The sequence below is a fragment of the Rattus norvegicus genome, chromosome 2 (genome assembly GCF_036323735.1).
Source record: "Rattus norvegicus strain BN/NHsdMcwi chromosome 2, GRCr8, whole genome shotgun sequence".
NCBI classification, from domain to species: domain Eukaryota; kingdom Metazoa; phylum Chordata; class Mammalia; order Rodentia; family Muridae; genus Rattus; species Rattus norvegicus.
This window is the reverse complement of record NC_086020.1, coordinates 42,974,575-42,983,513: the sequence shown is the minus strand read 5'-3', so window position 1 is coordinate 42,983,513 and position 8,939 is coordinate 42,974,575. Positions and strand designations below refer to the sequence as shown.

Sequence of the window (8,939 nt, the reverse complement as noted above, 5' to 3'; positions counted from 1 at the left end):
CAGCACAGCACAGCACAGCACAGCACAGCACAGCACAGCACAGCATAGCACACAAAAAGCTCTTAACATTTGCTGCCATGATTGAGTATATAGACTCTAGAGACAGACTAGGACTTCACGTTGAAAAGGTCATTCGCTTGCTGTGTGATTTGAGGCATAGCACTGTGTCTTTACACGCTTGCTCAGACATTTGTAAAGTTGGGGTAATAATAACATATCACTCATATATTTGTCTTCAGGATTAAATGCCTCAGCAGTCATGTAACATGAGATTGGTGCTGGCACACAGTAGGTATTGTATCCTTGCCAAAAGCAATAACCTAGGTTCTCAAGTGCGCATCACCTCTTGGAAGTATTATAAGCACATTGTAGGAGAACAAAGAAACGCAGCATTAATGCTGTGGCTTACAGAAAGTCACTAGGGGAAACGGGGTCATGAATTTGAACCCTATCTACCCTTTACAGAGAGCTTCATTAGGTGACAGAGTCTTTCTTCGTGAGGTCTGAGCGCATGTGTGGCTCTCTGTTTCTCCGCTTTCTCCAGGTACCGAGAGAATGAAAAAAAGTCACTTGTGCTTGCACTGCATTCCTAAAAATCACATTCTCATCCATCATCTCACTGCAAGCTCCGAGTCCTCAAAGGTGGACAGTGAACTTTCTTTCACCCTCACAAATCTCTTTGACAAATCAAGTCAATTGCATATTTGTCCTTGACAAAAAAAAAGTGATCCCGTTGCCAGATTTTTTTTGGCAAATCATAGAGCCAGGCTTTCTGTTTGAGCCAAATGGGAGGATTCAGAGATGGGACCTCCTTGCTCCCCAGCACTTGCTGACCCTTTGCAGTGGTAGGAACAAGGCCTACCAGTGGCTATCAGTCATTTAGTCACCAATGGACTCATCCTGGATAAGAACACAGTTTTGAGGATTTCACCAAGGAAATCTAAGTGTTTGAGGTAGAGAGAGAGAGGCCGACTAGCTGGAGACTGACTTCCTCCAGACTTTCCAAAGACTACACCCAATTGTATCAAGACATTTGTTGAGTCAAAGGTGATTTTCCAAGAGTGTATACTACTGGAAAGCAAGGCACTGATATGGTCCTTATCTAGGCAGACCCATTCTTGTATAAGCATTGATTCAAAGCCAAAAGTTGAGCAGCTTTGTCAGTGACGAGAACTTGCTACAAATGTTTTTATAGTTCTATTGCTAGAAAGTCCCCTAGCACTAAGCTTTGGCAAGTATCCACTAATCAGGCCCCAATTCAATATAATAAGGTGGCTTTCACCAAAAAGAAACTGTCTTCAGACATGATGTCATCTGATCATGTTTATCTTGTTTGTCTAAATACCAACTAAAATACCTCAATATTTTATGGAAAAGGAATACATTACTCACATGAAAGTTTTTGTAAGTCTAGAGTAGTATCCTAAGGTCATGATTTGTAACATGTCTAGTATTGAAAGTTCCTGATGCAAACACATCTGTATTCACTCTCACACAGAACAAGCTTATTTTCAAAATTGAGGATTCTGTCATCAGTTTTGTTCTTTGTTTGTGTCCTCCCTCTTATAATCTAGACTGAAAGCCATAAAGGACAAAGAAAAAGGCAGTGCGAAGCATGAAGGGGGACTCTCATTTTTAAAGCATACATAATAATACTCAAAATACATTAGGCATGCAAACATATTTACATAACAACTGAATATTCAAGGAGCTTGAGTGGTTCTAACCACACTAACAGTTTCTATTCACATATAGACAGAATAGTATCAAACACATTAAATGTGACCAATATAAGTCAGATGTAAAAATATAAACTGTTGTTGGCATGGTGACACATGTCTTTAATCTCAGCACTTGGGAGGCAGAGGCAAGCAGATATTTGTGAGAATTTTAATTTGCAGAAGCATAATGCTAAATTTCAGTTTTACAAAGTCAAAAAGTGCTCCACAAATTATACAGCATTACTATTAACAAGTCAAAGCCACTCTATAAATAAATCATGCGGCTTTTTTTTTAAAGGTTGGTGATGTTGCATGCAAGCCCTCAGGAAGAGGGAGTCCTGTTTTTAACAGATTCATCATTTTAATTAATGGATGATATAAACAATTCATATGAGTGTGTTGGCCAAGTATTCCTCTTGGGGATCAGAGGGACAGACACTTCTGCAATAAGGAATAAAAGCAAAGAGTACCTTCTTGACTTAAAAAAAGTCCTCTCCTTTTTCCTCCCAATTCTCCAAAGGGTACCATTTAAGTACAACCTGGCACAAAACAGAATGTATGGTTGAAGTCAACTCTTGCTTGGTAGGTTAAATCTGATGTTCAAGTGTAGTGAGGTGGTTTCTACTGTGGCCTTGAGCTGTCCTCAGGTAACCTGCCCTTTCTGGTGGTTTTATCATTTCCTCCTTCACAGGGATGAGTGGAGATGGAGCCGCCTCTGTCTCAAAGCTCTCTTTCTTCTTGCTGCTCTACTCAAGTGTTGTGCTTGAGAAAGAATTTGATCTTAGACTCTGGCACTCCTAGGAACTCAAATCAGAGGGCAATTTTAAGCATTAGACATCAGAATCATAACGTCTATTTTGTTTACTTGGTTTTATGTGAAGGCTTTTGTTCTGATATTGAATTGGTGTGTATACACAGAAACTGCCAATTCAGACTAACGAAAGACACCATTTAAAAGGCACTGAAAGACTGGTTCATGAGCTTTTTAGGTCAGGACACCTCTCTCTTATGATTACCATTGCTGGGCTCACCAAGCTTTCTGTCAGAGGTACAGCTTGAAGAGGGCAGCACCTTCTCTGGGGCAATGCTAGCCAAACCACACCCATCAACTGTCCCTATTGCCTAGGTCCCAGTCTTAGGAGTTCAATCTTCATCAATCCATTGCAGAACCTTAACCATGGACACCTATGTTTCCAGAAATTGTCCCCTTCCCATTTTACCTCTAAGAGTTAGTTTATGATTATATTACTAATTAAAGCAAGATGACACTTGGTCATTGCTGCACCAGGGTTGCCACGTCAAGTCAGACTAAAGCATTTATTTTCTCGGGGTTTATGAGAGGAAAGATTAAGGTCTCTGGGTGAGTTTCTTCTGGAGACCTCTCTTGGCTGTAGATTGCCCCCTATTTCCTTCAATTTTACACGAGCCTGCCTATGTACCCTTCATGTGAGTGTGAAGGTGACATATTTGTCTTCTTCTCCTGTAAAAGATGACAGTCATTGGATTGCAGCCTACCTAATGATTTCATATTACATGTTCAGTCCTTAAAATGCTCCATCATGAAACTCAGTCCTGTTCTGAGATCTTTGTATTGTGATTTAAGAATATCAATTTTCATGGAATACACTGTAACCTTTGACAATCATGCTTTCTGTATGCCATGTATTTTTAAAGCCAGAATGTCACTGTTTCCAGATCCATTTTGGTGATTTGTAGAAAGTCTATTCCATCCTTTAAGGAAACTCCTCTCTTCAAAATCAAAACAACATTGTCTCTCACAAACCCCTCATTTCTCTGTACTATATCATCCAAACTTATATTTTCAAGTTCCCTTTGCTACAATTCTAGAAAGACACAGTCACTCTGGATTGAAATGTACGGCTTTACACACAGAGAAACACGTCATCCATAGAACATTCTCCTCAACCAAAACTCAGCTACAAAGCCACAAATCCCATTCTGTAGACCACATTCTATGGCCCACAGGAGACGGAAGAGGCAAAATTAGCAGTTTTAATATAGATGAACTATCCCTCAGCTATCTTTGATAGCTTCACCCTTTGTGGATGAGCAGTAATAATTTTCTTTTGTCTACTTGGCTTATTCACTATTTTCTGCACGTCGTTGAGAAAGGAAAAGGTCAATCATATGCTACAATGAAACCCTGTGACAGTGTATGCTTGTAAAGTGCTGTGATTTGTTTCCCATCAAGGAAAGAAGGCACACATGTTTGTTATTTTTGACATCTCCAATGCAGAAGACCTAAGAACTGTGACCCGTGGTTGACAAGAATCAAGTTCATTTCCTATGAAAACTGAGGAGGCTTGTGGGGCCTCTCTCCAGATCATTACTAGTGTAATTAAAATCGTGGTGGCAATGTTTCTCTTTGGGCTTTGGATTTTGTAATTTGTGCAGCCTAAGGCAAGATTCATTTGTGGGAGAGATGTTGCTTTTAGCCCCGCTGTGTTTTAAAGGGTTCTAATGAAACACTCCCTGGGGGGTTCCCCCTTATCTATTGAATTCACCATTCTTTAGTAAATAACCCCCAGGGATTTTTTTTTAGGCGATGAAAATTTATCTTTAATTTTAATGTCCTAATTATATTTTATATATATTCTGAAACCCCAGGACAGTAATCTATTAAGTAAACACTCATTTTTCCGTCTCACCATAAAAGTATTACAACTGTGAAAGGATATAGGTACATCTTTAAACCTGGGGATTGTATTTACATTGATGTAGAATTAAGGTTTCTGAGATGGAATAACATTGCTGCTTCTTTGAATGATAAAGATATCATGTGTTTCAAGCTAAGATATTAGACGCTCTTTTAGGTACAATGCTGAATTCATAAAATGCTGAATGGTACCATAAACTTGGCCTGGCTGCATTCTCTCCTACAATGCTGAGGACAGGGGAAGCGTTGGCAAGTCCACATGGAGCAACTAGAATTATAAGTGTAATTATATGATATGAAGGAGTATATCAAAGAGACTTTATTTGAATCTATCTATCTATCTATCTATCTATCTATCTATCTATCTATCTATGTATCTATCTATCTATCTATCTATTGGAAGTTGAGTTTGCCTTGAAAGCACACTGGATTTCCTGTGTATTGATTTTATGTAGGTTATGTGTACATTGGGGAAATCAATGCTTCCCAAACACCCTCTGGTACCACATTGTTTTATTTAGCTTTACAAGGAAAATAGAAATGTGCTGATATGGGCAATACAACTTAACAAGATTGCCCCTCTTTTCTCCATCCCTGAAACTGAACTCCCATATTTTAACCCATTGCATTGTCCTTCTATCATTCATGGCAGATTTATCTATCTCCTACACATTAGTAAGATTGAGAGAAGTTATCTGACTTATCCTCTCAGGATGTCCTTGGAAGTGATTTTTAGGTGCTCAGTCTGTTTCTTCTTGGCTAATGTCTGGTTAACCTTCACTTTCAACTCATAATAGTATGACTTCTCGGATGTTTTGATTTCCCATCCACATACTACTTGGATCCTTCATTTGTTGGCATCTTGCTTCTCATTCTGTGTACTTTATTTAATTATGCATTTACTTTATTTAATTATGCGATTAATGTCAGGCTGGCACATTTAATATTTGCCTCCTCCACACCTGTGTATGGGCTCTACTGTATCTTTGAAGCCGAGGCCAATCTTGCCAGAGCACAGCTACTAAAGAAAAGCCAATAGTGAAAACCTGGGGTTGCCTGCTTGGGCCCAGAGTATACAAAACAATTCTGCTGTTTTTCAGACCCTGAGATACTTATTGGACAGATGGATACGATGTGAAGATGGAGGTTTTCAAAACTTGGGAAAAGAAGAAATGGTAATGAAGAATTATATCCACTCACAGTCTTACTCAAGGTCATGGCAAGATGCTACTATTCATTTTCATGCTGCTACAGATGGGCAATGCATTTGAGCTCCACCTTCACACTGAGACTTTTCTCAAGGGGATAAATTGAAAAAAGGTAGATACAAGTGAAATAATGGTGATGAAGTATATGTACATGTTGCATATATATGTATGAAAATTGTTCCTATAAAACACATGATCCTGCGAGGATAGATATGACTTGATTAGTAAAATGTAAGCCTTGAAAGTTTGGGAACAACTTTCAGATCCTCAGAACCCATATTAAACAAACAAACAAACAAACAAACAAACAAACAAAGATAAACCTAGACACAGCTGTTCATAATTTTAATCTCAAACATGGGAAGATAGATGGATCCTGAGCGCTCATTGCTCTCTCTCTGTGTGTCTCTGTCTCTGTCTCTGTCTCTGTCTCTCTCTCTCTGTCTCTGTCTCTCTCTCTCTGTCTCTCTCTCTCTCTCTCTCTCTCTCTCTCTCTCTCCCCCCCCATAGGAGATACCTGAGGAACAGCATCTTACTTTATTCTCTGACATCTGTCTGACATCTGGGTGCATGCATGCAATCACACACACACACACACACACACACACACACACACACACACACACACACACACCTTTCTGAAAACAATGTGAGAAATTCTTAAAGATGGAAGAAGAAAAAGCTAGTAACAGATTATCTGTAGCACAAACTTTCTATAAACCAGTCACTACATAGAAAACAAAGTGTGCTAGTGAACAGTGGTAGTATTCACATAGACAATATAAATAGTTCAAAGGGCTCCAGAAATATATCCCCAAGCCATTCTAACTAAGCCTTTCAGCATAACTATAGCTTACAATTTCCCCCATCTTTGTAATTTTGAGAAAATGGTCTAGACTAAATGTCTATGACTATATCCAGATGATTTCCAGGCGTAAGCCAAGAATACAGAAAGTGTCAACTTGCTGAACACCATTAGGAGAACAAATTTGTTCAGGAGGCAACAAGGCCAATAATGAAAAGCCAGCACAGCACTCTAAGATTATCAATTTACTTGTATTGCTTTTTTAAAGAAAGCGAATTTGAAGTCTGAAAGTAGCAGTCTGCTGTCTGGAGTTGGTACCCACAAACTTCAAATAAACTAGTCAATGAGCTTAAAGTTGCCCTTCACAGACAGAAGGATATACTCAGCTCCAAGCCATTAGGGAAGGTCTAATTTCACTGGGCCAGACAGCCAGGAAAACTGATCCTCAGAGGCAACCCTTTGTAGAAGCACCCTGAATTGTCCTCTTGCCAACCATCAGTAAACTCCATAGACTCATTTTAGAACTGCTTTTTAAAATTCTTTTTATTATATTATCATATCTTTTGGGAAAATACCCTACTGTCAGTTGTTGGAAGGAGGTATAGTTAACAAAAGTCTGATGCTGACCCAGCCAACCCTGGGTTCAAACTTCAGCTCATTAGCTATGTCTGAGCCATAGAACACTCAGCCAGCTGCTGGTCCACATGACCTGTATTTTCACAGCTGTGGAAAAAAAAATAGCCATGGGGATAATAATGTCACTTCTCAGAACTGTTGAAGATTGTGAAAGTTACTACCAAAAATGTCTGGCGCAAGGCCAGGCTGAGTGCGGGGTTAATCAAACAATATGGCGATCTTCATTTCTTTTTAGCCTTCCATTCTTAACCCTTCTCCTCCATGACTTTGGATCAGCTTTCATAGGTCACCATTGTTCTGTACTCTTCCTACTAAGACCCCTACACCCCCCTACATGAAGATGCTCTGTGATCTTGGTTGTTCAATATAAGACAGTCCACTAGGGATTTAATCCGTTTGTTCAATGCTTAGCTCATGATAGATTGCTAATGTCCTAAGGGGGAAAAGCATTAATTTCTAATTGCTGATGTATGCTGCTTTTCATTGAACCGGAGGATCAAATTCAGGACCTTGTATAAGAACTCTACGAGTGACCTACATCCTCAATGTCTCTCTTTTATATTTTAATTTTTACAAATTTCTATGAGTGCATTCTACCAAGGTAAACATGGAAACCACAAATGAAGCAAAAGAAGGCCCTGGCTTTGAGGAGCAAAGATGTGTGCAGAGGACAGAGAAGAATGCCTGGGACAGAGAGGAAGCATTCCAATACCAAACGTCCTGAGTCAGTCGTTTGATGGAATCTGGGTGGCAATGCATTTGCCGCTGTATTGGTAAATAAGGCTCGCATGCTTCTTAAATTGCTACCTGATGGCTTTTTGCTTTTTTATTCAAAACACTTTAAAAAAACACATTTACAAAGACATTATCATAAGTAAAAGGCATTCATAAACCACCATGTCTAATGGCGAGGATTGCAAACTCTGCCGCTGATATGGGGTAAGTGGTACTGGCCAGGCCTTAAAGCAGCACTTCACGGTTAGTTCCCATAACAGACTATGACTCGGTGTACAGATAAGGACACAGAGCCAGAGGCGGGAAGAGAGTGCACAGAGTAGGTGGTAGATCCAGCTAATAAGGGGTGAGTCATACTGTCTGCATGTGATCTCTCTAGTACTTTGTCTCCTCTGGGTGAGTAGTCACGGAACTCAATTAGGAATTCCATTTTGTTCTGCTACCCTGTACATTATAATTGTATAACTTAATATGTTTTTTCCTCCAAAGTGCAGCTTGGAGTATTATGAGGAAATAGTAAGAGGTCAAAGGATGTAAGCTCAAGGTTTGGATGACTTGGGAAACCTTGCCCCTTTGTTAACATTGTCTACCATCTATCAAGCCATTCAGGGCATTTTCAAGATGGATGGCTGTATGGGAGCTAGACAGCTTAAAAGTGAAGAGCATGTGCTGGTTTTTTTTGGTGGAGAATGAGAATCTATTATGTCACCAGGCTCATAACAGTCTGTAACTCAAGCTTGCCCGATCTAACCCCTTTGGCTTCCTCCAGCACCAGCATGTGTGTGCATGTACCCACCCCCCTGCACCTCATGCACATAACTTAAAATGTAAAGCAAGTCCTTTAAAAAGGTACAATTGTAAACAACTTTTCTTTGTTACTAGGAAGAGATATTGTGGAGTTAGGACTTGGAATATAAACAGTTAAAAATAAGTGTGTGAGCCAATGGTCGGTCTCATGTATGTTTCCAGGAAAATGTTGAAAACAGTTTCCCAGGAAGGCCTTAAGGATGTATTAATTCTTGCCACACCCCCAAAATGTGGCCTCATTATATTATGCACCCCAAAAAAGTACTTTCCACTTGTTCCTCACAGTCAACTTGTGAGCTGATAAAGATAATGGTCTTGCTTTGGAGAGAATATGTTGAATCCAGAGCTCT

At 39.6% G+C, this 8,939-nt stretch overlaps 1 protein-coding gene across 12 annotated transcripts in view; it reads right to left on the bottom strand.

Moving 5' to 3' along the window:
• Pde4d (phosphodiesterase 4D) overlaps positions 1-8,939 on the bottom strand; it is a 1,514,231-nt gene that overhangs the window by 279,054 nt on the left and 1,226,238 nt on the right. The gene's annotated exons all lie outside the window — the stretch shown is intronic.